Genomic DNA, 25,079 nt, shown 5'->3' with positions numbered 1-25,079 from the left:
TCTATTCTGTCAGTGCCTGGGGACTGGGCTTGGTGACAGTCCCCACAGCTGCCAGGGAGGACAATTCCAGCGAGCCATGTCCTGTCACTGCCTGGGAGCAGCATCAGGGATTTCTAAGGATGATTGGAAGAAATGCTGCAGCAGAGGTGAGGGTCCCTGCTTCCACTCCTAGGCAGGTGCTGCCCTAACTCTGAATTGCCAAAAACTGCTTCAAGGCCTGGAGCCTGAGGTGTTCATTGTCTGTCCCAAACTGCTCCTCCCCTTCAGCATCAGCTGCCCTCGCTCACCCTCAGCACCCAAACCCACCTTTGGCTCCTCCAAACCCACCAGGCAGGGCCAGGTTCCTGCTGCCACCCACACCAAGGGAGGTGAGCTGGTGCTGGGGGGACACAAATCCCCTCTTTATAGGCAGTGAGTGGGGACTGTCCCCAAATGTGTCCCTCAGGTTTTTGAAATGTTTTTCATCTGTGAGAGAAAGGAATGCAAACCTGTGGGTGGCACAGCATCACCTGGAGAAGTTCTGCTTTCTTCTGCTTTCACTCAGTCACAGATTCTTCCCTGCTAATGATGGTCATATGCACATATGTGAGACCATTATATATTTATATTTTTTATCATCATCATTATTATTATGTTCTGAATTGTCCCAGCAAAGTAGCCCTAAATCAATGCTGAGGGAAGATGAAAGTTCACTGCTTTCTATGCCAATGAATATGAAAATAGGAGGGGTTTTAGACTTCTCTGGCATTTTCCTTGCCTTCTGAGCAAAAAAGTAGTAGGAAAGTAATAAAATAAGGCTTCCAGTCAGGACTCCAGCTGCCAGGAGAATTATTAGACTTTTGCAGCCTGGGCTCAGGAAGGGCTTTTTTACATCCCAAGCCAGGCAGGTGAGACGAGACACTGGTGCTCAGTGGTGCAGGGCAGGGCTGACTTTCCCAGGACAGCTGCAGCTGGCAGTGAAGAAGGCAAGTCCTGAGTGGTGCCAGCCCCTCCCTGAGCCTTGTGTCAGGAAAAACAACCCATTTCTGTGCTTTTCCTCTCCTTTGTTGCAGAGCTCGTGCTGCTCTGGTGCAGACAATGAGGCTGTGCAGGGCAATCGTGACCCTGTGCTGGCAGAAATGCCAGTGTGGTTTAATGAAGAATCCTGAGCAGGGCATAACCCCCCCCATTAATGGTTCAGGGCCCAGAGAGGTGAGCTGGTCCTTATGAGAGAATGATGGGTCAAAATTGGCCTGTACAGCTCTTGGCCAGCCTCAATTAATGGAGATAATGCTCCACTCGCAACGAGCCACTTCTGCTCTGCTCCTCCGTCACCTCGCTGGGTTTCGTGGCATTGGTGGTGAAACAAACGTGTGAGTCCTGTGCCAGGAAAGGCCAGGCTTGGCTGGGAAACAGCAAAGAGGCAGCAGAACCATGGTTTTGTGGTCATCCCAGCCAGCTGACCGCGGTGGTGGGCAGGTAGAGGCTCTTCGGTGGAGCCACAGGTGACTTGGGCTGAGCGCAGCAATCAAGAGCTTATTTATCCCAGCTTGGAGTGTCACGCTCTGGTAACCAGGCACTTCTTGTTGCTCATCTCGAAATCCCAATCGAACGGCTTCATTATCACCCAGCGGTTTTTCCTTTGTGGATAACAAGTCATACTGCGAGCATTAATGGAGCGTCGGATGGATTTGTGTTGTGGGATTGTTGTAAGCGCTGATTGAAGTTTTGCCTGTGATTAGGGGACTTAGTCAGGTGTGAGAGAGGGAGTCTCTGCTGCCTCGTAGGATCTGGGTTTGCAGCGCCTCTCTGAGGGGTGTTATCACAGAATCACTGAATCACTGAATCACCAGGTTGGAAGACACCTTCAAGATCATCCAGTCCAACCCAGCCCCAACACCTCAACTGAACCCCGGCACCCAGTGCCACATCCAGGCTTTGTTAAACACACCAGGGACTCCACTCTCAGAATCTCTGCTGGTCAGAGTGACCCTGAGATGGGTTAGAAAGTCTCTTTTCCCAGCCCAGCAGTCGAAGAAGGAGTCAGAACTCTTCTATTTTCGTTCTCAAGGTTGTTTATTGTTCCTTATCTATAAAATTCTTTCTCTGACCCACTGAGGTCTGTCTGGCAGGTCGGGTAGAGGCACACTGGTGTTATCTTTTATACTAAAAACTACATGTACGTTATTTACCATAACTTCCCAACACCTATCACCTATGTCAGACAGTGAGCTTCTACCTCAAACCAATCCAAAAGTGCCAGCATCACCCAGAACATGGAGGCCAAGAAGAAGGAGAAAGACTGGACATGTCCAGATTCCTCCATCTTGGGACCCCGAGCCCCCATTCTAAAAACCTCAAAAATCTGTTTTTCACCCTGTGACAAACTAACTATTATTCTACTTAAACTCTCTTGACTTGTAATTCTTCATATAAAGGTGGTGATTTGCTCCATGGGTTAATATCAAAGGCACAGGAGTCTTGGGCTCTGTGCCAAGGTCTCTGAGCCCCTGGCAGGGGCTGGAGCCATCCAGGACAGCCAGAGGCATGTCCTGGGTTCCAACACTCCACCACCTCCCCAGACAGGCCATTCCAGAACTTTTATCACTCTCTCTGTAAAAAAACTTTTTCCCAATATCCAACCTAAATTTCCCCTGGCGCAGATCAAGTTATCGGGGTGTTCCTTACAAAGTCAGCTTAATGAGTTCCATGCATGAGGTCCCAAGTTTGCTTTATCCCATCTGGCACCTGTCACTGGCAGCGTGTCACCACCCACACAGGAAACCCTGCTTCAGACACTGCCTGGGGTTCTGGCAGCTGTCTAGAGGGGTTGTGGTGTGGCATCATCCTCCCTGTGGAATGCTGACCTTGTTCTGCAGAGGTGGGCACAAAGGAGGGGCAAAGCTGTGAGCTCATCTTCTCACCCAACCAAGAGCAAGAAAACATTCTAGGATCATGAGAAACGTTCTTTTCTTGTTGTTGGAAGAAACAGGACGTCAGGTGGGCTAGGAGCTTCTTGTCCAGCAGCTGTGGGAGTTGGGAGGCAAAGTTGCTCCACCCCAGCTGAACACTGTGACACTTTGGTTCCTCAAGGAGATCAGTCGTGATTCCTTAATTGGGATGAATGTGGAACTGGGGGAGAGGCTGGTGGCACGAGCTATCAATTTTACCAATAAATAATGCTAGGAAGCAGCATCCTCCCTGTCTGGCAGGCTCCCAGCCTCCTCCACTGCACACCTCATTATCCCCTTCCACTGCTTCATCTCCATAACATTCATCCCTAATGATGGCGGAGGGATATTCGTATTCTGGAGAGTTATTTGATTATTACCAACCCAGCCCTGGTTCCCTCTGGAACGACAATATTTGGGGAATAAAAACATTGGGGAATATTTCCAAGACGTCATGGCTTGCTCAGTCTGGACTGATGGGTACAAGGTGAGAGTGAAGGATGTCCTGGAGGATGTCCTGCCTGGTGTGTGTAATATTTCCAGTTCAGCCTTTCCTGGTGTGTGTAATATTTCCAGTTCAGCCTTTCCTGGTGTGTGTAATATTTCCAATTCAGCCTTTCCATTGGTGTTTCTGATCAGATTCCTGTTTCCCTGGCTCCAGGAGAACCTTTAGTAGGAGAAGGGTGCTCAGACCTGCCAGGGAGTCGTAGAGCTGAGTTGTGGGCTAGGCAGAGAGCTGGGGGGTGCAATAAAATGGGCAAAGCTGGGGTTTATACTACAAATGTGTGGAGACAATAAATTCATTAAATTACCCTGCAGGCTGTGGGCAGAGCAGGGTAAAACTGCTCCTCACTCCCTGGGGAGACTCGTGCAGGATCTCAGGGCAGCCCTGACACTGTGGGGTGTCCTTGTGGGTGTCCTTTCCCTCCCCAGACTTTCCCCCAGGTTCCCCAGGCCCTGCAGTGGCTCCCATAGCCTCAGCCCCACGGGCTGGCCACCCTGGCCAGCAAGAGGTGCCAATCACAGCTCCCCTGTCCAAATTCCAGAAACCTCTTTGAAGGCTCCTAACAAGTTAATAAGGATTGATCTGCTTCTCATCAGATCATCTTGGCTGTTCTTAATGAACCTGGGCATTTTTAAGCCTTTCTTCCTCTTAAAAATGAGCTTCCAAATAAATACTCTTCTTCCAGTCGATGGGCAGCTGATTCCCTCTGCACTCCCCCAGCATTAAGGTTTGTATTGAATAAGGCACCCCTCTGGCTTTGTGCTGGTCATGTGTGTTGGTTTTGGAGGGAGGCTTAAGTTAAGCAAATCTTATATTTGGTCTTAAATAAAGATGGATTTAATTACAATTAACTGTCTCACGGAGTGGTGGTTTGAGAAAGCTGGCTCAGCCCTGATATTTCTACCTAAGATTTAGTTGTAAGCCCTCAGAAAACACCCAAATTTTAATTCTCTCCTGGACAGTCTAAGCCTTGAATAGTAAAAATACAGGTGGGAAGAGCAGTTCAAGAGGAGCCGTCAGAGCGATGAAATTAGTGATTTTTTTTGTCCAAAAAAATATTACTTTAGGCAGCTGGGATAATCCACCCTGCTGTCTGTAGCATTGCCAGGAGAGAGTTGTCAGAGTAATGGGGACTTTGAGAGATCAGTGATGGTTCTGATGTAAATGTCCACCTGCTGCTGGAGCTCTCTGTTCCCTGCCTTCCCCATTTTCAGGGAATCCATTGGGCTGAAGTCCTGCCCTGCCATTGCTTCCCCTGTTTGGTAAATCCCTTGTACACATGTTGCCATCTGGTCCCTGATGCTTTGTGTCAGTTTAAGTTCCCCTAAGCTCTTATTGACCATTTCTTGTGTTATCTGCACACTCCCTAATTCCTCTTCTCCTCTCCCCAGGGTTCTGATCCCTGACTTAGGCAAATCCTCATCCTCTTCATTTGTGAACACAGATGGAAAAGTAAATATTGTAAGTGTCGGTGTCAGCTTCTTATCCTCTTCTGCCTCCAATTTCCCTCTGTCAGTCTTATCTGTGCTGGATCCACTTATCTCCTGTGTCTGTATAATGGTCTTTTCCTTCTGTGTTTTTGTAAAAGCCGAGAGATTCTCATCGTTAACTGTCGTTTCTCCTTTAATTATATCCCTGTGTGTTTACCTTCCCCAACCCGTGGCCCTGCTTCTAACACATCCCCACTTCTAAGCAGGCGAGTTTTCTTTGTACCTGACTTTGATTAAAGATGGGAACGTCACAGAATCGCACGTTCTGGAAACTCAGCACCTGGGGCTGTTTGAATTCTGAGCGGAGCCAGCCCTGCTGCTCTGCTGTGGGCACTGCTGTGACTCCTGGGCACAAGGGAGGTGGGGGACATCACACAGCCCTCCAGGGATGGGAAACCCAGAGGGCACTGACAGCTGAGTGTCTGGGTTTTCCTGCCTGTGAGATGGGGAGAGTGTTTCCTGCAAAGAGTGGGAGTCGTGTGGATGAAAGCAGGGCAGAGGCAGAGCTGAGCTGCCCTTTCCTTTGGGATTTTGGATGGATGCAGGAGCATTTTGGGACAGACCAGAGTTTAAGGCAAAACTCCCAAGCTGCTTTGGAGTGTGTTTCCCCTTGGAGTGTGGGTGCTCCCTGCTTTGTGCTGACATCAGATCCACCCCAAGCCCCAGGACTTGTGGTCTGATCATGGCTGATGTTATAACCTGGATAAATCGATTTATTTTACCTGTAAGTGCCCCACAATAGTGTTTATTACATAACAATTCCTATCAGGAAAGTGTCTCAGTGTATGATTTACAGCAGCACTAAACACCAGGGTAGCAGGAGGGCCCTGCTTTTTGCAAGCTGCAGCAGTTTGTAATTTCAGGATCAATATGATGATGTGTTTTTTGAATTTTAATGAATAAACTACACTGGTGTTTGTTGTTTACCTGCTTTCTGATTTTTTAACAAGTGGCTCTAGTGATAATTACCAAAAATCTGTAGTCACAGAAGGAGGGAGGAGGGCGGGGGGGAACCTGGATCCTTCATAACTCTCCAACTGGGCAATTATCTCCATACTGTATGTGCTGCTTTTCTATAAATGTTGAAATTCAGTAATTACGACTAGAGCCAGCCGTGACATTTCGAAGGCAGATACATAACAAATAGGGATGCCATGGAGTCATTAAAATTCAGATATCAAAACAGCTCTCCCTATTCTTCTTTGCATGAATCCATCTCTTTGTTTCATGAAGAATTCAGTTGCCAATTAAATACCTTTTTTTTCCTTTTCCTTCTTTGTTTTTTTTTTTTACTTTTTTTTCCCCATTTTTCTTTTTCCTTTTGCAAATGAATTCTAATCACCATGAAAGGAGCTGAATTGACAGTCGTGACAGTTGGTGCTTTAGGAAAAAACATGGATGGGTTTAGTCCTTCCTGAGGAACCCAGCCAGCACCTCTCCAGCTTTGGAAATGGTGAGGTTGTATCAAAAATCTAGGGAGAGAGGGATGGTTTTCTGAAAAACTCCTCATCTCTCCTTATGGCACCTTTTTTTCCTGCTCATCCTAAAAGGAAAAGCATCTTCCAAGCTGTCCAGTAACTTTGGGAAACCTCTTTTCACCTATCCCACCAGAGCTGTGGTTTCATGGCCAACAGGAATAGCTCAATTATCTCCCAAATTGTTGTTCCTGCTGCAGTATTGTAGCAATCCCTGGCATCTGGCAGTCAGAGCTTTTTATTAGCTGTTTTTTCAGTGGTTGGTTTTTTTTTTTTTTTTTCATTTTTTAACAATGTTGTCTTGTTTACGGGGTTTGACTCTTGGAAGACAGGATGTGATGCCTCCCAATCAGTTGCTAATGAAATGGAGGGATTGACAGGCTGGAATTGATCCTTCCTTTGTAAAGTGGGAGCAGGCAGACAGGTCTGTCTGTGAACCTGTCAGGGGTTGTGTGTAAGACAGGTGTGATGAGGAGCCCGGGCGCTGAAAACAAGGAGAACAGCATCTTCCAAAACCTCACACGCAGGGAAACCTGAAGGGTTTCAACTCCTCCCTGCCTGAATCTGAGTGCAGCTCGTGTGCTTTGCCAGCAATGTATTTTGGAGACAGCAGGGTGGATTTGTTCAGAGAGGGGCTGGCATGTGGAGGGGATCCTGGTCCTTAAGCGTGGAAAAGCAGCACGAGCCTAAATAGTCTCAGTGTCAGTCATGGAATGGTTTGGGCTGGAGGGAGCTTAAAGCTCACCCAGTTCCACCCCTGCCATGGCAGGGACACCTCCCATCATCCCAGGCTGCTCCAAACCCTGCCCAGCCTGGCCTTGGGCACTGCCAGGGATCCAGGGGCAGCCCCAGCTGCTCTGGGCACCCTGTGCCAGGGCCTGCCCACCCTCACAGGGAACAATTCCCAATTCCCAATATCCCATCTAACCCTCCAGCAGTGGAAGCCATTCCCTGTTCCTGCCATTCCAGGCCCTTGTAAAGAGTCTCTCTCCATCTTTCTTGTCAGCTCCTTCAGGCACTGGAAGCATGATGAAGGGGCTTGGAGAAGTCAGTGCTCCTAAAAACTGAGGTTTTTTGTCTTTTATGCCTTTACTCCACACTTTCTCTGCAGTTTGCCCACAGCAAAGATCTCCTCATGTCTTGGACAATGCCTTGACCTCTCTATTTCAGTCAAATTATTTATTGTATCCTTCCTCCAGGAAATCATTCCTCTGGGACTGGGAGATCTCCTTTTGCACAGCACTAAAGGAGGAGCTGCAGTAGCTTGTACAATTTAAGGAGGCCTCAAGTCCATCCTTTGGTTGCTTCTCCTCCAGCAGCTCCTCTCTGGGAGCAAAGCCTGGATAAGCCCACTCAAGGGGAGTTTGGCTAAAGTTTACTCTTGAGCCTGGTGCTCATGTTAAGGTGAATAGGAATAATATTCACTTCAAGGAGAGATGAGGCCCTTGTGTTGACTACATTATCATTTATATGAACAAAAAGAGCTTAAAATGTTAGCATATCCTTTTGAAAACGGAGCTTTGCATCCTATTAAGAGGAAGGAAACACAACCTGCAGCACGTTATATTTCCAAGCTCCTGTCAAGAAACACTTAGGGCTGTCGCCTGCTTAGGAGCATCCAGCTTGAGGAATAAATTGGGAACAGCTCCCTGAGAGCTGATCCCCCAGCAAAGGGACAGGAGATGCCACTCAGCTAAAACCCAGCCAAACACCAGGCTTGGATCTGTGCAGGACAGGAGCTCAGGGACCTTGGGGATGGAGAGTTGCAAATGTTTCCTGCTGTGGAGCCTGGAGAGGAGCACATCTCCCAGCTTGGCTTTGGAGGGTGGGGGGTTTGGGGGAGATTCCCTCATTTTGTGGCACTTTGGATTTTGGCAGCGTGGTTTTTAGCCTGGCTAGAGTAGAGGAAAAACAAACTTAATTTAACCCCTGTGATCTGGGAAAAAAAGTTTCAGCATCAAAATTGCTTCCTGCTGGTGCTGGGTGGCTGGGGGATTTCAAGGGAATCAGCTGGAAGTCCTCAGTTCCACGTGGAGAGAGGGGTGCAATATGCAGCACATGGCTCATGCAGGTATGGGACACCTGAACTGGCCTTGGGATTGTGCCTCCCATTCCCTAAATCTGCTCCCCCATCCCCTGCACAAGGCAGTCACTTCTGCCTGCCCCAGTGCAAGCAGTCCTTGTTTTAAGAGAAAATTGGGAGAAAGCTCTAAATCCCAAACAGAAAAGCTCCAAAAGCCTTTCCCCAGGAAGGGCTTTTGGAGAGAAGTTGCTGCTTGGCAATTTGCTAATGTGAACTTGTGGTCCCACTAGAGTCTTTGCAGAGCCAAAATCCACCTGGAGGGGAAGAACCAGGATATTTAGGATGTGCTTTGTCAGGCTGCTGGGTCTGGTGCTTGGAGGCTTCTATAGCTGCATCTTCTGCTGAGGAAGGAAGTCCCTCATGCCCTTCTGTGGCATTCCCATTCTCTGAAAAATCCCTTCACCCAGGATTTTTTTCCTGGGAAGCTGAGAAGCCTCAGAGAAAAGGAAAACAATTCTTATCTCATTTGCTTCTCCTGTGTTGTGCTGATGTGGAATGTGTTTGGAGATTGTTCACCCACAGGTGATTGTTCCATTGCATTCTGCTGGGAGTTGTTTTCACTCTTTGGTCAGCCAGGGCCAAGCTGTGTCAGGACTCTGGAGAGAGTCAGGAGTTTTCATTATTATCTTTTTAGCTCTAAGTATCCTTTCTGTATTCCTTAGTGTAGTTAGTTTAGTATTCTTTAATATAACATAGTGTTATAAAGTAATAAATCAGCCTTCTGAGAGCATGGAGTCAGATTCATCACTCCTCCCTGCCACGGGGTCCCTGCAAATCCAATCCCCTTCCCACTCTGCCTTCTCTGCTGGGCTGCACGGGGAGGGTGGATGCTCCTCCTGTGCCAGCTCAGGTGCATTTTTGGGGGTGGGAGGGGATGTGTTGGGTCTGCTGAGCTGGAGTTCATTTCCCACAGGAGCCATCCCAGTGCTGTGCTCCCAGTGGGAGCTGGAGAGGTGTTTTATAACACCCCCATGTGTGTTTGGGCACAGCTGGCACAACCTCAGCACTGTCTCCCAACATTCCCCACATCCAGGGGCTGGGGTGAGCAGGATTCCAGGAGGGGACACAGCCAGGCCAGCTGACCCACCCTGACCAAAGGGGCATTCCAGACCCCCAGCTCAGAGCAAAGAGAGAAGGAAGGGACCAGGAACAGGGGCACTCATTATCTGTATTTGTCTTTTGGAGCAGCCACTCCATGTGCTGAAGCTTCCCAGGAAGGGGCTGAGCATCCCTTGCTGATGGGAAGGAAAGAATAAACCTTTTTTTCTCTTTGCTTTAGTAAACTGCCTTATCTCAGCCTGTGAGTTGTTTTCCATCTTGTTTTATCTCCACTGTCCAGCTGGAAAGATGGAGCAGGTCTGTGAGCACCTGGTGTCAGCCAAGGTCAACCCACCAGAGTGGATTGTGAAATCAGAATCCAGGAATGGTCTGGGTTGGAAGGGACCTTAAAGATCATTTCTGGCCATGGGCAGGGACACCTTTCTCTATCCCAGGATGTTCCAAGCTCTGCCCAGCCTGACCTTGAGCACTGCCAGGGATCCAGGGGCAGCCACAGCTGCTCTGGGCACCCTGTGCCAGGGCCTGCCCACCCTCCCAGGGAACAATTCCTCATTCCCAATCTCCCATCCATCCCTGCCCTCTGGCAGTGGGAGCCATTCCCTGTGTCCTGTCCCTCCATCCCTTGTCCCCAGTCCCACTCCAGCTCTCCTGGAGCCTCTTCAGGCCCTGAAAGGGGCTCTGAGCTCTCCCTGGAGCCTTTTCTTCCCCAGGCTGAACACCTCCAGCTCTCACAGCCTGTTCCAATTCCAGCTGTCCCATCCTGAACAAACGCTTCCTTTCAGGCTGGGTCTCCAAACATCCTCAAAGAGCAACTTTCCTGAGCTACAAATCCAGACAAAGCTTTAAAAAAACACCACTTTTATTTCAGTTAAGGCCCTGTGTGTCTCTGCCTGCTGCTGGGCAGGACCCAGGGATCTCCAGTTGTAGCCCTGCAATGTGCTGGCCAGCAGATCCTGGGTAGAGCAGTGGGCATGGACAGGTCCTTCCAGTGTGCACAGGGTGCAGTAGATGGGTCAAGGAACTGGTACCAGACTGGGAGCATCTCAGTGGGGATCCGTGTCCCCGGTGCTGGCCGTGGGCACGTGCCCCAGCTGGCTCCATGAGGCACCAGGTGAAATGAAGATGTCTCACTGCCCTTTCTCATCAACACTGATACATCCAAGATCCCACTGATAGGCAGAACACTGTTCCCTCACCTGTCCACTTTGATTAATTTGGTGCCTCGTTCCTAGGCTCTGTCAATTTGTCTTGGTTCTGCTCTCCCCCCTGAGGCAGAAGTTTCTTCCCCTCTTTTTAACCACATTCTGCTACAAAGCCCTACCCAGGCTGCGCAGAGAGACCTGCAGGAGATGATGTGCAAAGTCCCTGTGCATCCCAGAGCACAAAATCCAGCTGTGAATCCTCTCCAGAAGCCTTCAGAAAGTGCTGCTAACACCAATGCTCTGGTCGGAGAAGCGGGGGAAGCGCTGCAGCTTCAGGCACTTCAAACCCGGCGCTATCAGGAGGGCTCTGGGCTCCCACAAAGCACCCCCAGCTTTAACACAGAGCAGGGAATAAAAGCTGGAGTCCGCTGGAAAGGTTTCTGTGTGTGCAGGAAGATAATTTATGGTAATGAGGACAGCACCCAGTTGCTGTAAGTTACAAGAACTTATCACTGCTCTCTGCTGTTGCGGCACATTCCCGGGATTTGGTCTCGCCAAAGCAGCGTGAATAGATTTATTTTGCATTGTTAGACTGTCAAGTCACTGCAGAGCAACAACTTCCAAATGATAACTTGTGCAGCATGCAGGAGTTGGGAATTACACGCTTTTAGTCCCACAAAGAGCCAGGGTGGGCTGGCAGCTGCTCGGTGGGAGCCTCTTCCCAGTCCTGCTTCCCCTTCCCTCTCCGTGCTCCCTGCACATGGGCAGTGCTCGGCATTAGCTCCCTCCCCCAGCCCCATCAGGCTGCTTTTGAGGATTATATCCATTTATTTCTTGTTCAGAGCATGCCAGAGCAGCTGAGATGGACCCACAGAGAAGAGGGAAGCCCCTTTTGCTGATCCCTGCGTGACACTGGCTGGGCTGGTTGGGTTTGGAGCAGGGGAGGAGGCCCAGGCAAGGGGAAGTCTTGGGGTGGGATATCTGGAAATATGTCCAGATATATATAGATAGATAGATAGATAGATAGATAGATAGGTAGATAGATAGATAGATAGATAGATAGATAGATAGATAGATAGATAGACAGATAGATATTTAAATATATCCAGATATATATATCCAGTCCCAGGAGGAGCAGCTGAGGGGACTGGGGTTCTTCAGACTGGAGAAAAGGAGGCTCAGGAGGGATCTTCTGTTTTTCCACAGCTCCCTGACAAGAGGGGATGGCCAGGGGAGGTCAGGCTCTGCTCCCAGGGAACAGGGACAGGAGGACAGGAAATGGCCTCAAGTTACACCAAAGGAGGTTCAGGTTATTAGAAAGGTGTCTTCATAAGGAGAGTGGTTAAGGATTGGAGCAGGGAAGTGGAGGAGTCATCCCCCCTAGAAGTGCTCAGAAAACCAAGTGATTCTGTCATTTCAAGATATGGTTTATGGGCCTGGAATTTAACTTGGTCAAAGGTTGGACTTGATGATCCTGGAGGTCTTTACCAACCCTAATGTTTCAGTAATTCTGTGATCTCCTCTCCTTGCCAATGGATCAGGGTCTCACTTCCTGGGCTTCGGCTCCTGTTGCTGTCCCTGGCACTGGAGATTTGAGTTTAATGGTGTTGGGGGTGACTTTAGCATGGAAATCACCAAACTCTGCCCCCACAACCACAGAAGCTGGGGGAGTGTGGGTGCTTTCGTGGTGTTTACTGGTGTCACTGGCCCCAGCTGTGGGTGACACCCTGGAAATGTCCCCATCACAGGGTGGCCTGCAGCAGGGCACATGGCCCAGCCTTTACACAAACCCCGAGGGCATGGAGAGCATTCCTGTGGGAGCAGGGAACCTCTCAGATGTGGGATAAAAGGGAAGGTGTGACACATGGAGTCATGGAGATGAAGCATAAGGAGCCTGGGAGGAGAGCTCAGACTCACATGGCTGCTTTGAGCTTTCATTTGGTCCCGAAAAGGTAAAAAAATAACATCTGGTCCTACTTGGTTATGACTGAGTCGCCTTTTTTCCCTTCTACTTTGGCTCTTCTGAATATCCACACAAGTTTATTTCTTCTTGGCGGGTGTTGCACCCCAGGTGTGCTCTGAACCTTCTTCTGGCTTCCTGCAATTATTGGGTCGGGTGTAACTGGACAGAAATTGGTGTTGCAATGCCGCCTGCCTCGTGCTGGGGAGGTACAGGCACCAGCTCGGGAATGCAGAGCACCCTGCAAGAGCCTTCAGGCTGGAATATTTTGCTATTATTTTTTTAATATTCTGCTAGAGTTTGAGACTGTATCAAGAAACTTCTTTTGAAAAGGAAATAAACCCATAAATTATAGCATAGTCTTTGCAGAAAGGCAAAAAGAATACAAGATTGTTTAAACGTATTATTTGCTGACCTTGACAGTTTACTTGTAATGTTATTTAAACATTTGGGTTTGCAGGGCGGGGGTTCTTATTTATTTATTTAATAAGCTGCCAGCTTACAAATTGCAAAACTTTCGCGGCTCCTCTTATCTTCTACAGAACCACTGAGATGGCAAAATATATTCTGTGTCTCAACAATTCCGCCTGCATTTGCATGAGGAAATTGGAAAGCGAGTTGTTTTCCCTCGTCTGCATGACAATACCCCGAGCACAGAGCAATTCACCCTTTAATTTGGGATAGTTAGCTGGGGAGAAGAATGGCCCCAGCAGTTTGACTCGATTCTGTCACTGATGTTGTCGCCGTAATTAAAATTGATTTATTAGTAAAGGAGACAAAATCTGTGCTTACCTGTTTATTCAGCACCTTGTCAACCTGCAGAGCACAATAGTTGGGGTCACCGAGGTCAAATCTACTGCAGAGCTGGAGGAGTTTCGCCAAATTGAGTTTTCAGGGAGAGCTCTTAATTAGTGAAACATTTCCAGATGGCTGATGGTGAAAATATCAGACCCAGAATGGGACCAGGACCTCCACTGGCTCTGCAGGAGCGTGACCTGGACTCCATCAGGACATCCTTACCTGGATGCACGCACAGGTTTTGTGGGATAAAACATTCCAGGAGTGATTTCATCCTTGTTGCATTAATTTGGCAGCAGCAGCACATTCTGCTGATAAGAGCTCAGGGCAGTTAATAAGCACTTGATTGGATTGAGGGATCTCTCGAATGCAGGGAAAACGGCAGAAATGAAGCTGGGATGGAAGGCAGCCCCTGTGGTTTGTCAGGAGTTTGTGTCAGGCTGCTGTTCCTGAGGATGGCTTCGTGTTCCAGGTGGAGTCTCCAAGCATGAGCTGTGAGCCTTGTGCTCCCAGATTCCTGGGATTTTAGTCAGTGGGAAGAAACAACCTCAGGGATGATTTGTCTCAGCTGAAAATGGGCATTTGAGGAGACCTGCCTGCTAAAAGTGCTCATTCCTCTCTTTTGGCTGTGAGAGAAATCTCAGGTGATGGATTCATCCCTCAGTGTCTGACTCCAGCTCGCTGGCCTGCTTGCTCCAAACAACATCGAAGCTTTTTGGTGCTTTCTGAGTGTTTTAAGAGGAATTGAATTCCCTGGCTTTGGCTGCACGTCACTGGACTAATCCTGGAGCTGGAAGCAATCTGTTTGGAGTGAGACAGTGCTGTCAGAATTATGAAGCTGTTGAGACAATGAGGAGTGTGTTGGACAACTGGTTTGGTCACAAAGGAGCTTTGAAAGGCAGATTTAGGCCGATGCCAAATAGGCTTTCAAAATCCCCTTATTTACTCTCCAAAATATGCAGAAGCAGAGATTTTATGAGTAATCCTTGTACTTCTTCAAGATAAAGAAATATTAATATTAGATAGGGACCCACTGACTTTGTAAAAGGATAAATAAGGGCAGAAAGATTGAATGGGTTGGAGAGAGCTGTGAAGCAAATGAAAATCCATTTCACTTGCCCTCAACAAGCACAGGCCAAGGTTGGAAAAAGGCTGGATTTTGGAATGCTTTAAATAAGGGTCACTGAGGAGGAGCTGGAGGAAATAAGTGTTCACATCCTTAATGGCTGCAGTTACCTCGAGTGTGGTTTTTGCCTTGTGTTCAAGTACTGGGGGTGGCATAGATTGAAAGTTATATTTTGAGGGGTTGAAGTTTATGATGTGAATGAGAAAAGATACAGCAGTAAAAAATAAAACACTCCTGCAGTGCTGCTGCACGACTGAGGCTCATAAAAATACTAATAATCCTTGATAAGAGTTCCCTTAAAAGAAGGGATTTCTCCAGCCATAGAGAGCCATCCCTGCCCACAGTGGGGGACTGGAAATGGAGCATCTTTAAAATTCTTTCCAACCCAGAGCTCTCTGTGATTGTGATTGTGATTATGTGATTCTGCCAACAGAAGCACTGTGAGACACGCATTTTCTGCTCCCATGAAAAAAACAACCTTTGGGGATGTCAGGAGTGTCAGGGAGGGGTGGGAACCTCCTCCCCTCCATCCCATGGGAGAGACCTGGAGCTGGGCCCCGCTGCCCAGCAGAGCCAGCCCGAAAGGGGAGCTCCCAGCGGGGCTCAGGTGCTGGAAATGCCCGGTGGTTTTTGCATATGTAGTGAGCAATGTTTGCCATTTATGATATTTCAGGGGAGACCTGACTTTATAAAGCATTCATGAGCTTGGCCTCCCGGAACGCATTTTTTTTCCCCTGGTTATTAGGAAATATTCAAATACTGCAAACAAATGTCAGTCTGTAGAATATTCATGAAGTCTCCTGTTCAAGTGGATCCCCCAAGTCGCTGCTGGCTGGAATACATCAACCTAATGCTGATTGCCTACATTTAGGGTTGAATAAAGATATTCCACTAAATAAGTGTGGAATGGCTTTTTCAAGTCCTGAGACTCTGGGAATTGAAAAGGCTCACACAGGTCCCGGTGCCAGGGAGCTGCTAATGGAGGTTGTTTTTCTGTGTGCTTGGCCATCATTTGGAATCAAGGGGGGAATTTATCCCCTCTGGCTCTGGCCAGCTGAAATTCCTGCCCTAAGGTTTTAGCTGGGCTCTCCTCTTTAGTCAAGAATGGCAATTTCAGACTTAAATGTGACAAAATGACAGCATTTTGAAACACTGTAAAAACAGAATTTAAAAACGAATGAAAAACCCCAAACCCCACCCAGACAAACCCCTTCCTGCAAAGGGTTCATTCTTTCATTCAACATAAGCAAACGGTGCTCTGATGGTTCTTGCTTACTTTTGAAAAAGCATTTAATTTCAAATTAAGTACTTGGAAATACTGTTACTTACTTTTGTAACACGTCGTAAATACCATTTCATTTCAAAAGAGCACAGGCCTGTTACCAAATTGCCAAAATAAGATGTGCCACAGCTTTGAAAATGACTTTGTAAATGGCTTTTTGGCTTGGTCAAGCTGAAAACACTTTCGAAAATAAAAAAAAATAAATATGTTTCAGACAAAATAATGTTACAAGGTGAGAAAATGCTTAGGGGGAAAAAAAGAGAAGTTTAGGGCTTAGTCTACCCCTAATTTTTCTCTCTCTTCTGGGTTTGGAAAATGTACAGAAAAGTGAGAGACTGGGATAACCTGGTCCCAGGGGAGCATTAGGAAGGTGCTTTGGTCTGGCCATCAGAGAGGCACTAAAACCCAGCAGCTGGAAGATAAAACCTGCAAAAAAATCCAGGTTAGAACATAAGCAACACCTTGCACAGGAGCCTAATTAGCTGCTGGCACAGTGTGCCAGGGGTTACCCTGGATCTCTTGTTACTGGAGGGGTTTCAGGGCAAAGCAGATGTTCTGCTCAGCCCCAGGTGTTGTAGCTCAGCCAGGAGCTGGCAGGGCAGCCCTCCTGGTTTGGTGTTTGCTCAGGTCCCTTCACCCCAAACCATTCCTGCTGAGCCCAGAGCTGGAATTGACCCATCCCGATGGTCCTGCACACCTCCAAAACCTGTGGGCCCACTCTCAGGCAGTCCACAAATGCTGCTGCAAAGCACATGGATTGTAAAAGACTTTTGTGATCCCTCCCTGCAGCAGCCTCTTGCTTTTTCGTGCCCATCTTTAGCATGCAAGCCGCAGGGAGAAATAATTACATTTAATAGAAACGGTGGGTTCCCAATGAAGATGTACAGTGCTGTACACAGCGTGCTCCTAATGAACAGAAATGTCAGGCCAAAATAAGAGATGAGAAGGATTAAATTCTCCAAGGTGGGTGGTGTGATTGCCCTGCCTTTGTGTGAGGCTGTCTGGAGCCACTGCGCTGCAGCTGGAGGCAGGTATTGGACGGGAAAGACCAAAAAGAAGGGAATCCCACAATGCTTCTGAGAGCTGCTAATTAAAGAGTTTAATCTCAGGTTGTTTGCTGAGAGGCACGAGGAGGGGCTGGGAGGGGAAATGCCTTTGTTTGGCCCCCACAGCCCTGGGAGGAGATGGCCAGGACAGGCTCTCCTGGGCTCAGGTGAGACCTGCAGGTGGAGAAGGGCAGGACAGACTCCCCTGGGGCTCAGGTCAGACCTGCAGGTGGAGAAGGGCAGGACAGACTCTCCTGGGGCTCAGGTGAGACCTGCATGTGGAGATGGGCAGGACAGGCTCCCCTGGGGCTCAGGTCAGACCTGCATGTGGAGATGGGCAGGACAGGCTCTCCTGGGGCTCAGGTGAGACCTGCAGGTGGAGAAGGGCAGGACAGGCTCTCCTGGGGCTCAGGTGAGACCTGCAGGTGGAGATGGGCAGGACAGGCTCTCCTGGGGCTCAGGTGAGACCTGCAGGTGGACATGGCCAGGACAGGCTCTCCTGGGGCTCAGGTCAGACCTGCAGGTGGACATGGCCAGGACAGGCTCTCGTGGGGCTCAGGTGAGACCCGTGGGTGGTGAGGAGGCAGGGCAGGTCTCCCTTGCTGTACACACCACCTCCCCTTTTTATCACCATGGCTTCCCTCAGCTGTGGGAGCTCTGTGGAGCCTGCAGTGGGACTGGGAGGAAGCTCTTTGCAGTCCCTGTGTTTCTTCCTCCTCCTCCTGGTACTGAAATTCCTCACATAACCACAGCTTATGACCTCGTCCTGCTGAATTTTCATGAGCTCCTTGGCAAGCTGCAGTTCTCCAGCCAGTGCACCTACTCAGAATAAAATCCAAGAGACCTTAAACCTTGCTCTTAATTTTTCACTCCCTGGTAAAATTGCTGCATAAGGATATTTGAAGAAGTCATTGCCCCCTGCGGATATTATCACTTAATCTTTTTTTTCCTTCTTAATAAAAGCCTGGCACAAAAGTCACTCGCTGAAAACAACCATGTCCTGTGCTGCCAGTGCCTCACTACAGTATTTTTTAAGATCATAGCTCATAACCACAGGGAGAGGTCTCTGTGGAGGGAGTGAGGAGTAACTTTCTGTTTATAGCCATTTACCTTCAACTGTAATGTATTTAAGAAGGAAAATTGCCACTTAGACTTGCAAAGCAAATTGGCTTGTGCTCAGTAATGGCTTTCTAGTGTCTGTCTAGGAAAGGTCATCCTGGAGACTCCTGCACTGCAGAACTCAGTGCTGGTGGCCGGAGGGACATGGCACGGCCCCAAAGTGGCATTTTCTCCAGCTGTAAAGACCTCAGCACCACCCCTCTCACGTTTTCCAGGTTTCTCCATCCTCTCCATCCTGGCTGGGATGCAAAGCTGTCCTTGGTGTCTCCTTATGGGGACAGGAACCCCCCAGCATGTGTGAGGCAGAGGCACCGAGCTCTGTGTCCCCCCCCTGCCTCTGTGAGAAACAACTGCTCACTTTGAAAATTTAAAGAGGTTTATTAAACCTTGACAAAAATACAACAAAGATCTATATAAGGAAGAAGTTGCAGCACTGGGAATTGCCCCTCATGCACACCACGTGGCTGGTTCATCTTCAGGATGGATGCTCAGTGTTTTGTACCCCTGGGGTGGCACCAGCCAGCCCTGGCCCCTCCAGGGTCTGTCAGTCAGCTCTTCTGTGCCATTTACCAGTGCAGATTGCTTTCTTGTCGCTGGATTGGGGTCAGGTGTTGCCATGCCCACCCCCTGAGCACCCCAAGCTTTTCCATTCCCACCTGCCCCAGGCAAGGGGCACCTGTGCAGCTCCTTTGTACCTGTCTTAAACAATTTAGGCTGTCTGATGGCAACAATACAGGGGGGAAAGGGAACTGTGGGGGGAACAGAGGGCATCTAAACCACAATAACATAACCATACATCACTAAAGCTTTTATGAATATTCCCACAATAGTTATCCCTTAATTGTGAGAGCCAATCATCTCCTTACCCATCTATAGCACCTCCATCTCCCCCAGCCTGCAGAGGCATCAGCCCACGTGTCCCACTGCAAAAAGGGCCCAGGTTCCATTTTAATGTTATTAACCATCGCCGTGGCAACAAATATAGATGTTGTGTTTGCAGCAGCACCGTTTCACAGGTCCCTGAGGAGTCTTTACCCTTGAGTGCATTTAGTTGATAGCAAAACCAAAGGGAAAGTAAAACAAGCAGGTTGGAAAAGAGGCACTGGCCTTTCTGGGGCTCTGAGTGCAAATTATCAGGTGTGGGAATGCAGCTGACTGTCAGCCTGGGTGTAAATCTCCCCCACTTATCCGTGCCCACAAGTGTAAAGCAGGCAGGCAGCATTACAGCTCCTAACAGCCGCTGCTGGTGAGTCTGGCACAGCAATTATCTTAATAACTTCAGTAGCAACAGCAGTAATGGGAAATGCAGCTCTGTGTGTGTCTGAGGCATTCTCACCTTTATCAGGGATCAGTCTGGGGCAGCGGCAGGAGACCAGAGAGAGGTTTTGTTAACACTGTGTGAAGCAAAACCATCTCAGGTAATTGTGGTTTGGACCGTGGGCACCAGCCTCCAGCTGCAGTCCAGAAATCCCTGAGGTGCCAAGTGCCTGGTGTTGGACTCCTTGGAGAAGAGGTTAAACCTCCCTGAGGGCTCGAAGGCAAGGACAGGAGGGTGATGAGGGTGCCCAAACCCAGACTCTGACAGACCTGGGAACCAGGACCAAGTCACGAGGGCAGTGGCAAGAGCTCAGATTTAACAGGAGCCCTTGTGTCAGCACGTTAATTGGGCAGGAGAAACTGCCAGGGGTGCAGCAATCCACCTCTGCTCAGGAGACAGCCTGCCCCTGCATCTCCCTGCTCTTAAAGCTGCTTTGCATCCCCCCAGCCCTTCCCTGAGTTTTCCTCTCATCCTGCACCATCTACTTGAGCCTGATGAAGCAAAAACTGGCATTACCTCCTATTCCCACAGTTTTCCTTGCAGCGATGCCCTGATTCCATCTGCCCATCTCAGCCCAAATGACAGCCAAAGTACATTTCCTGCAGCGTGCACTGGCAAACTGTGGGATGGCCCCTTCCTTGCTCCATCCATCCATCCATCCATCCATCCATCCATCCATCCATCCATCCATCCATCCATCCATCCATCCATCCATCCATCCATCCATCCATCGATCCATCCATCAGCCACAACTCCATAAAGTGATCTCCCTGCTCTTTGGAGCCCATGGCATCATTAAACTTGAGCATGAGCAGACCCATGCAGCTGAATTTGGGCTGGAAAGGGGGAGATTCATGAATGATCCCAGAAGAACACTGAGGAAATGTCCTCAGCCAGAGGGAGGAGTGTCACAGCAGGGGTTGCTCATGGATCCTGCTGAAGGGATGCCTGGGGCTCATTACAGTGAGAGTGAAACTGGAAGGTCAAAGAGCCATGGGGTGTTTTGGGCTTAAGGGAGGAAAGAAGGAATAAAATGTATTGGAATTGTCTTTTGTCTCTGTCTCTAGAGATTCCAGGCACGGCAGGCTCAGAGGGCAAACTTCTCATAGGAGGCATTTCCTGACCCTCCTGCAGCGGAATTTTAATGGAGATGATGTTTGTTCCCCCTGGCACATCTCCCTGTCTGCGATACAGATTTCAAACAAACATCCTGAGGAAAGTTTTCCACTTATTGCAGTTAAACTTTCCTGGGCACTGTCTCGTGGCCTGTGCTGGGTTTTTTTGGGAGGAGAGCATTGCCTTCCCCCTTCCCAGGGCACAGGAATAAGTAACTTATGCTGAGGGAAGAAGTTTTATATTTTATGTTTTATGTTCCCTACCTCCAGAGAGAGGGGGCATTCCCCTTTACCCAGCCTCTTTTTGCATCCTGCTTTTCTGTTGCTGTTATTTTAGGTTTTCTCCTATTCCTTTTTCCCTTTAACAGTGGAGTCTCATCATCCCTTGTCAAGTTTGGTTGAGATTCACCAAGAATTTCAAAAGTACTTACAAGACACTTGATTGATGGACCAACAAGGCTGTCAAAACAGCTTAAGGAAACGAGGGTGAAACTAAAGACAATAATTAATGAAATGGATAAGGAGAGAGGCTGGAAGGTTTTCCAGCTGCTAGATCCAGTGGGGATCATAAAGGATCTGGCACCTGGAGTAGAGACTGTAGAAAATGAGCTGAGAGGTCTTCTGCTGAGAACTGTGAGGCAGACAAAGCCTGACATTGTTTTCATCATCTGCCAAATACATTTTTTAGGGAAAAAAGGCAGAATATTCCCCTAGAAGACACTTTGATTGATGTACCTGGAGAGCTGTTATACCTTGGTTTCCTCTGCAAATGGGTCTTGGCTGCTGGCACCTCTTTCCTGTGATGCAGGGGCTGTCAGAGCTCTTAGGAAGGTGACACAGAGGCTGAGGGAGTCCCAAATCCCCCAGGGATTCATGGAGTAGTGTGGGAGACTGACAGGTACAATCCTGAGGAGGGTTAAAAGCAGAAGTGGTTGGATGTCAGATTCTTTTTCTGCCAATTGATTATCTTCTGATCTAGGATGAAGGGCTCTGAGATAGCCAAAGGCAATACAGGTTGTTCCAGCCCCTACACAGGGATGGATCTGAGGTTTGGGGAGACCCCAGGAGGCTTCAGGGGGTGTGAGCAGTGCCCCCTCCAGCCAATCCCTTCCCTGGCTGGCTCAGCATCCCCTGCTCCGTGTGCAGCGAAGGGCTGAGTGTGCCTTGCACAGCTTAACAGAAACCAGAGCATCTTCTCTTCTTGTGTAAAGCTGTGGAGCTGCTGGAGTGAGGCCAGAGGGGCCATGGAGATGCTCCAGGGCTGGAGCCCCTCTGGAGCCAGGCTGGGAGAGCTGGGGGTGCTCACCTGGAGAGGAGAAGGCTCCAGGGAGAGCTCAGAGCCCCTGGCAGGGCCTAAAGGGCTCCAGGAGAGCTGGAGAGGGACTGGGGACAAGGATGGAAGGACAGGACACAGGGAATGGCTCCCACTGCCAGAGGGCAGGGCTGGATGGGAGATTGGGAATGAGGAATTGTTCCCTGTGAGGGTGGGCAGGCCCTGGCACAGGGTGCCCAGAGCAGCTGGGGCTGCCCCTGGATCCCTGGCAGTGCCCAAGGCCAGGCTGGATGGGGTTTGGAGCCACATGGGATAGTGGGAGGTGTCCCTGAGGTGGAACCAGGTGGTCTTTAAGGTCCCTTCCCACCCAAACCATTCTGGGGTTCTGTGATTTGTGCATGTCCCAAGGGCTGGGAAGTGAGGGCTCTTGTGAGCAGGGACAGAGGTGAAGCAGCAGAGCTCAGGTGAACTCATGTGGCAGTGAGATGGGAGGGATGGCACAGGAAGGTGCCAGAAGCAGGACAGTCCTGGTTTGGGGCTCAGCCACATGGGGGTGTTTTGCTCTGGCTGTTTTGGCTCTGCTTTTCCCTGGAACACTGATGAATTCTTTTGGTTTCTGGGAGGCCAGATGGGAATCCCAAAGCCTTGGCCAAGTTTTGCAGGAGGAGCCTCCTGCCCTGGCCATGCTGCACAGCCCAGCCTGGTGCTGCCTGATGAGCATGACAGGGCTTTTACACTCGACACCTGTGTTTATAAATATGGAGGAATTGTCTCAAGCTGGTCAAAACACAATTATTTCATTTTCTTCCCCATTCAGGATTGTTGTTGTTTAGGAATAAATTGCCGCTGCTGATTTACAGGATCAACAAGGACAGCATGAAATGGGCTCAGTGAAGTGATTTTGAATTTCCACTACAATTACTCTTCTCTTCAACCATATGATTCCCTTTTGCTCACATGCACCAGCCAGGGCCGGGTTTGTTTTCTCCCTGCTGCCCTGGGAGCTCTGCCCGCCCTCGCTGTGCAGCAGCCCCAGGCTGAGGCTGCACAAACAAACCTGAAGTGCTAAATTGCACTTTATTCAAGGAAGCTGGCAGGGAAGGTGCATCCCCAAATCCTGCTGCTCTGGTGCCAAGGGATGGAGATTCTCTGGCTTCAGCAGTGAAGTCAAGAGTAAAGACCCTGGATTTGTTATGCCAGTGTTGTGTGTATCTACTGAATAAATTCCTCCTCTTCTTGTCCCCCAATTTCTCTGCCAGCACACCCTGGTTGAGGCCTTCTGACTCCACACTGAGCTCCTCAGGAAGCCCACATGCTCCTCTGGGTGATCCAAGGCTTTGCAGGCTCACACAGATGGGTGACACTGTGTGTGTCACCATTAAAACTCTCTGTGGCCCAAAGGGCCCCAGGAAAGCGGCTGCAGACTTGGTAGAAATTAATTTCCCAGGGCCCTGTGTGGCCTTCTCCAGCTCATCCAATGTGCCCAGGGTCACACCTGGAAATGGGCCAAAAATTCCATGTTCAGTTTGGCAGATGAGGAGTCCTCTCATGGGTGTGTGCAGCACTCAGAGTAAAGGGACAATTGGAATTCAGTTTTCCCTGCTGTTTCTTGGATTAGTTTGGTGTTGGGGAAGGGAGTGAGCATTGCCTTTAAGCTCTGTTTGTTTCTTTGCATCTCTTACCCCCCTTAAGTCCTTCCTTCCCCTTTACCAATGTCTGCAGGAGCTCTGTAGAATCCCAGAGCAGTTTGGGTTGGAAGAAAACTTTAAACTCATCCAACCCCACGCCCTGCCATGGGCAGGGACACCTTCCACTGTCCCAGGCTGCTCCAAGCCCTGTCCAGCCTGGCCCTGAAGCCAAAAGCCCCTCTCCTGGCACTCCCATGGCACTGGGATGTTTGGATGGTGTTGCTAATTCAGGACTATTGTCCCCTCTTGCATTGTTTGATGAAAGGTGTGTGCTGGGAACCTGAAGTTATTAACAAACCCTGAGCTCTGGTAACAGCACGAACACAAACCCACGCCAGCGATGCTGAGCTCTAAATAGTCTAATAAATGTGAACATCTTGGGTAATGTGATTTATTATTGACAGCATGAATAGGAAAATAATAAAACAATGTAATGATTCTGCAAGAAAAGTGAAGGGGTTTTATTATTATTCATACTTGGAAGGGTGTTTACAAGGCAGGAATGAGGTCAGACTTTTAAAGAGAGCCACGAATGCCAGATCTCAACCCCGTGCATGTGAGGAGATGTAATCCCCTTCCTGCAAGTTCATTTGCATGGGGAATTGGGCTCCCCAGTTTCATTAGCACTAATAGACCCTTCCTGTCTCTGAGTGGCTCTGTGAATATTGCAGTGCTGGGTGAGATGGAGAGCTGGAGCTGCACGGCTTGGCAGGGAAGTCGCTTTTCCACGCCAGGCAGAGGGAGTTATGGGGGTTGGGAGTGGGGTTTGTTGGTTTAACTCAGGCTGAGAGGTGGGACCTGGGGGGCTGGGGCTGGAAAAGAGGGGTATCCAAAATGCTGCAGGGGTTTTGGTGAGAGGGAAACTGAGACACAAAGGGTGGTGCAGCCAGTCTGGGATGGGGCTGTCGGCAGGGCCCCATCCAGGGATGCTCCATCAGGACACAGCCTGGCACGGGTGGTAGCAGGGATCCTGAGGGACAGCTGGCACGGGTGTTAGCAGGACACTGCTATTGGCACTGGCACCCCAACACACCCTTTTCCTTCCCTGCCACCTATCCCTGCCATTTTCCAAAGGTCCTGCTGTTTCCCCAGGGATCACTGAACCCATCATCTTCCCCCTGTAGTGCCTAGTGCATCCAGGAACTGAGGGAATGGCTGGTGCTGTGCTGGGGATGTTTGGGTTGGATTTCAGGGAAAGGTTCTGCCCCCAGAGGGTGCTGGCACTGCCCAGGCTGCCCAGGAATGGGCACGGCCCCGAGGCTGCCAGAGCTCCAGGAGGGTTTGGACAGCACTGCCAGGGATGCCCAGGGTGGGGTTGATGGGGGGTCTGGGCAGGGCCAGGGGTCTGACTGGATGACCCTGTGCATCCTTTTCTCACTCAGAATATTCCATAATTCTGTAATTCCAAAGAAATGTTCCATCTGTGGTTTTATTTAGCATTCTGTTTCTTGCCCCACACAGCAGCACTTCCCACAGGCGGGACTAAACATCCCTCATTTTCCTCTTTATTTTACATCAGCCCAGCTCCACTCCAAGCCCAATTGGATTTTTCATTACTGTGGCAGGTTATGATCCTTTGGATACTTTTCCTGTAATTTTCATGTTTTCGTTTTAACATTTCTCACGAGATTGAAAGCTTGGGATAAGAGGTGGGAAGCTTTCGCTCAGCA

General features: G+C 49.3%; 1 protein-coding gene across 1 annotated transcript in view; it reads left to right on the top strand.

Annotated features, from left to right (window-relative positions):
• The window catches only part of KIRREL3 (kirre like nephrin family adhesion molecule 3), a gene marked incomplete at both ends in the record, with an annotated part of 375,278 nt that overhangs the window by 106,371 nt on the left and 243,828 nt on the right, over positions 1–25,079 (top strand). The gene's annotated exons all lie outside the window — the stretch shown is intronic.

This window comes from Fringilla coelebs, assembly GCF_963513975.1.
Source record: "Fringilla coelebs genome assembly, chromosome: 25".
Taxonomy (NCBI): domain Eukaryota; kingdom Metazoa; phylum Chordata; class Aves; order Passeriformes; family Fringillidae; genus Fringilla; species Fringilla coelebs.
The sequence above is the reverse complement of the archived record's forward strand: the minus strand, read 5'-3'. Positions and strand labels throughout refer to the sequence as shown.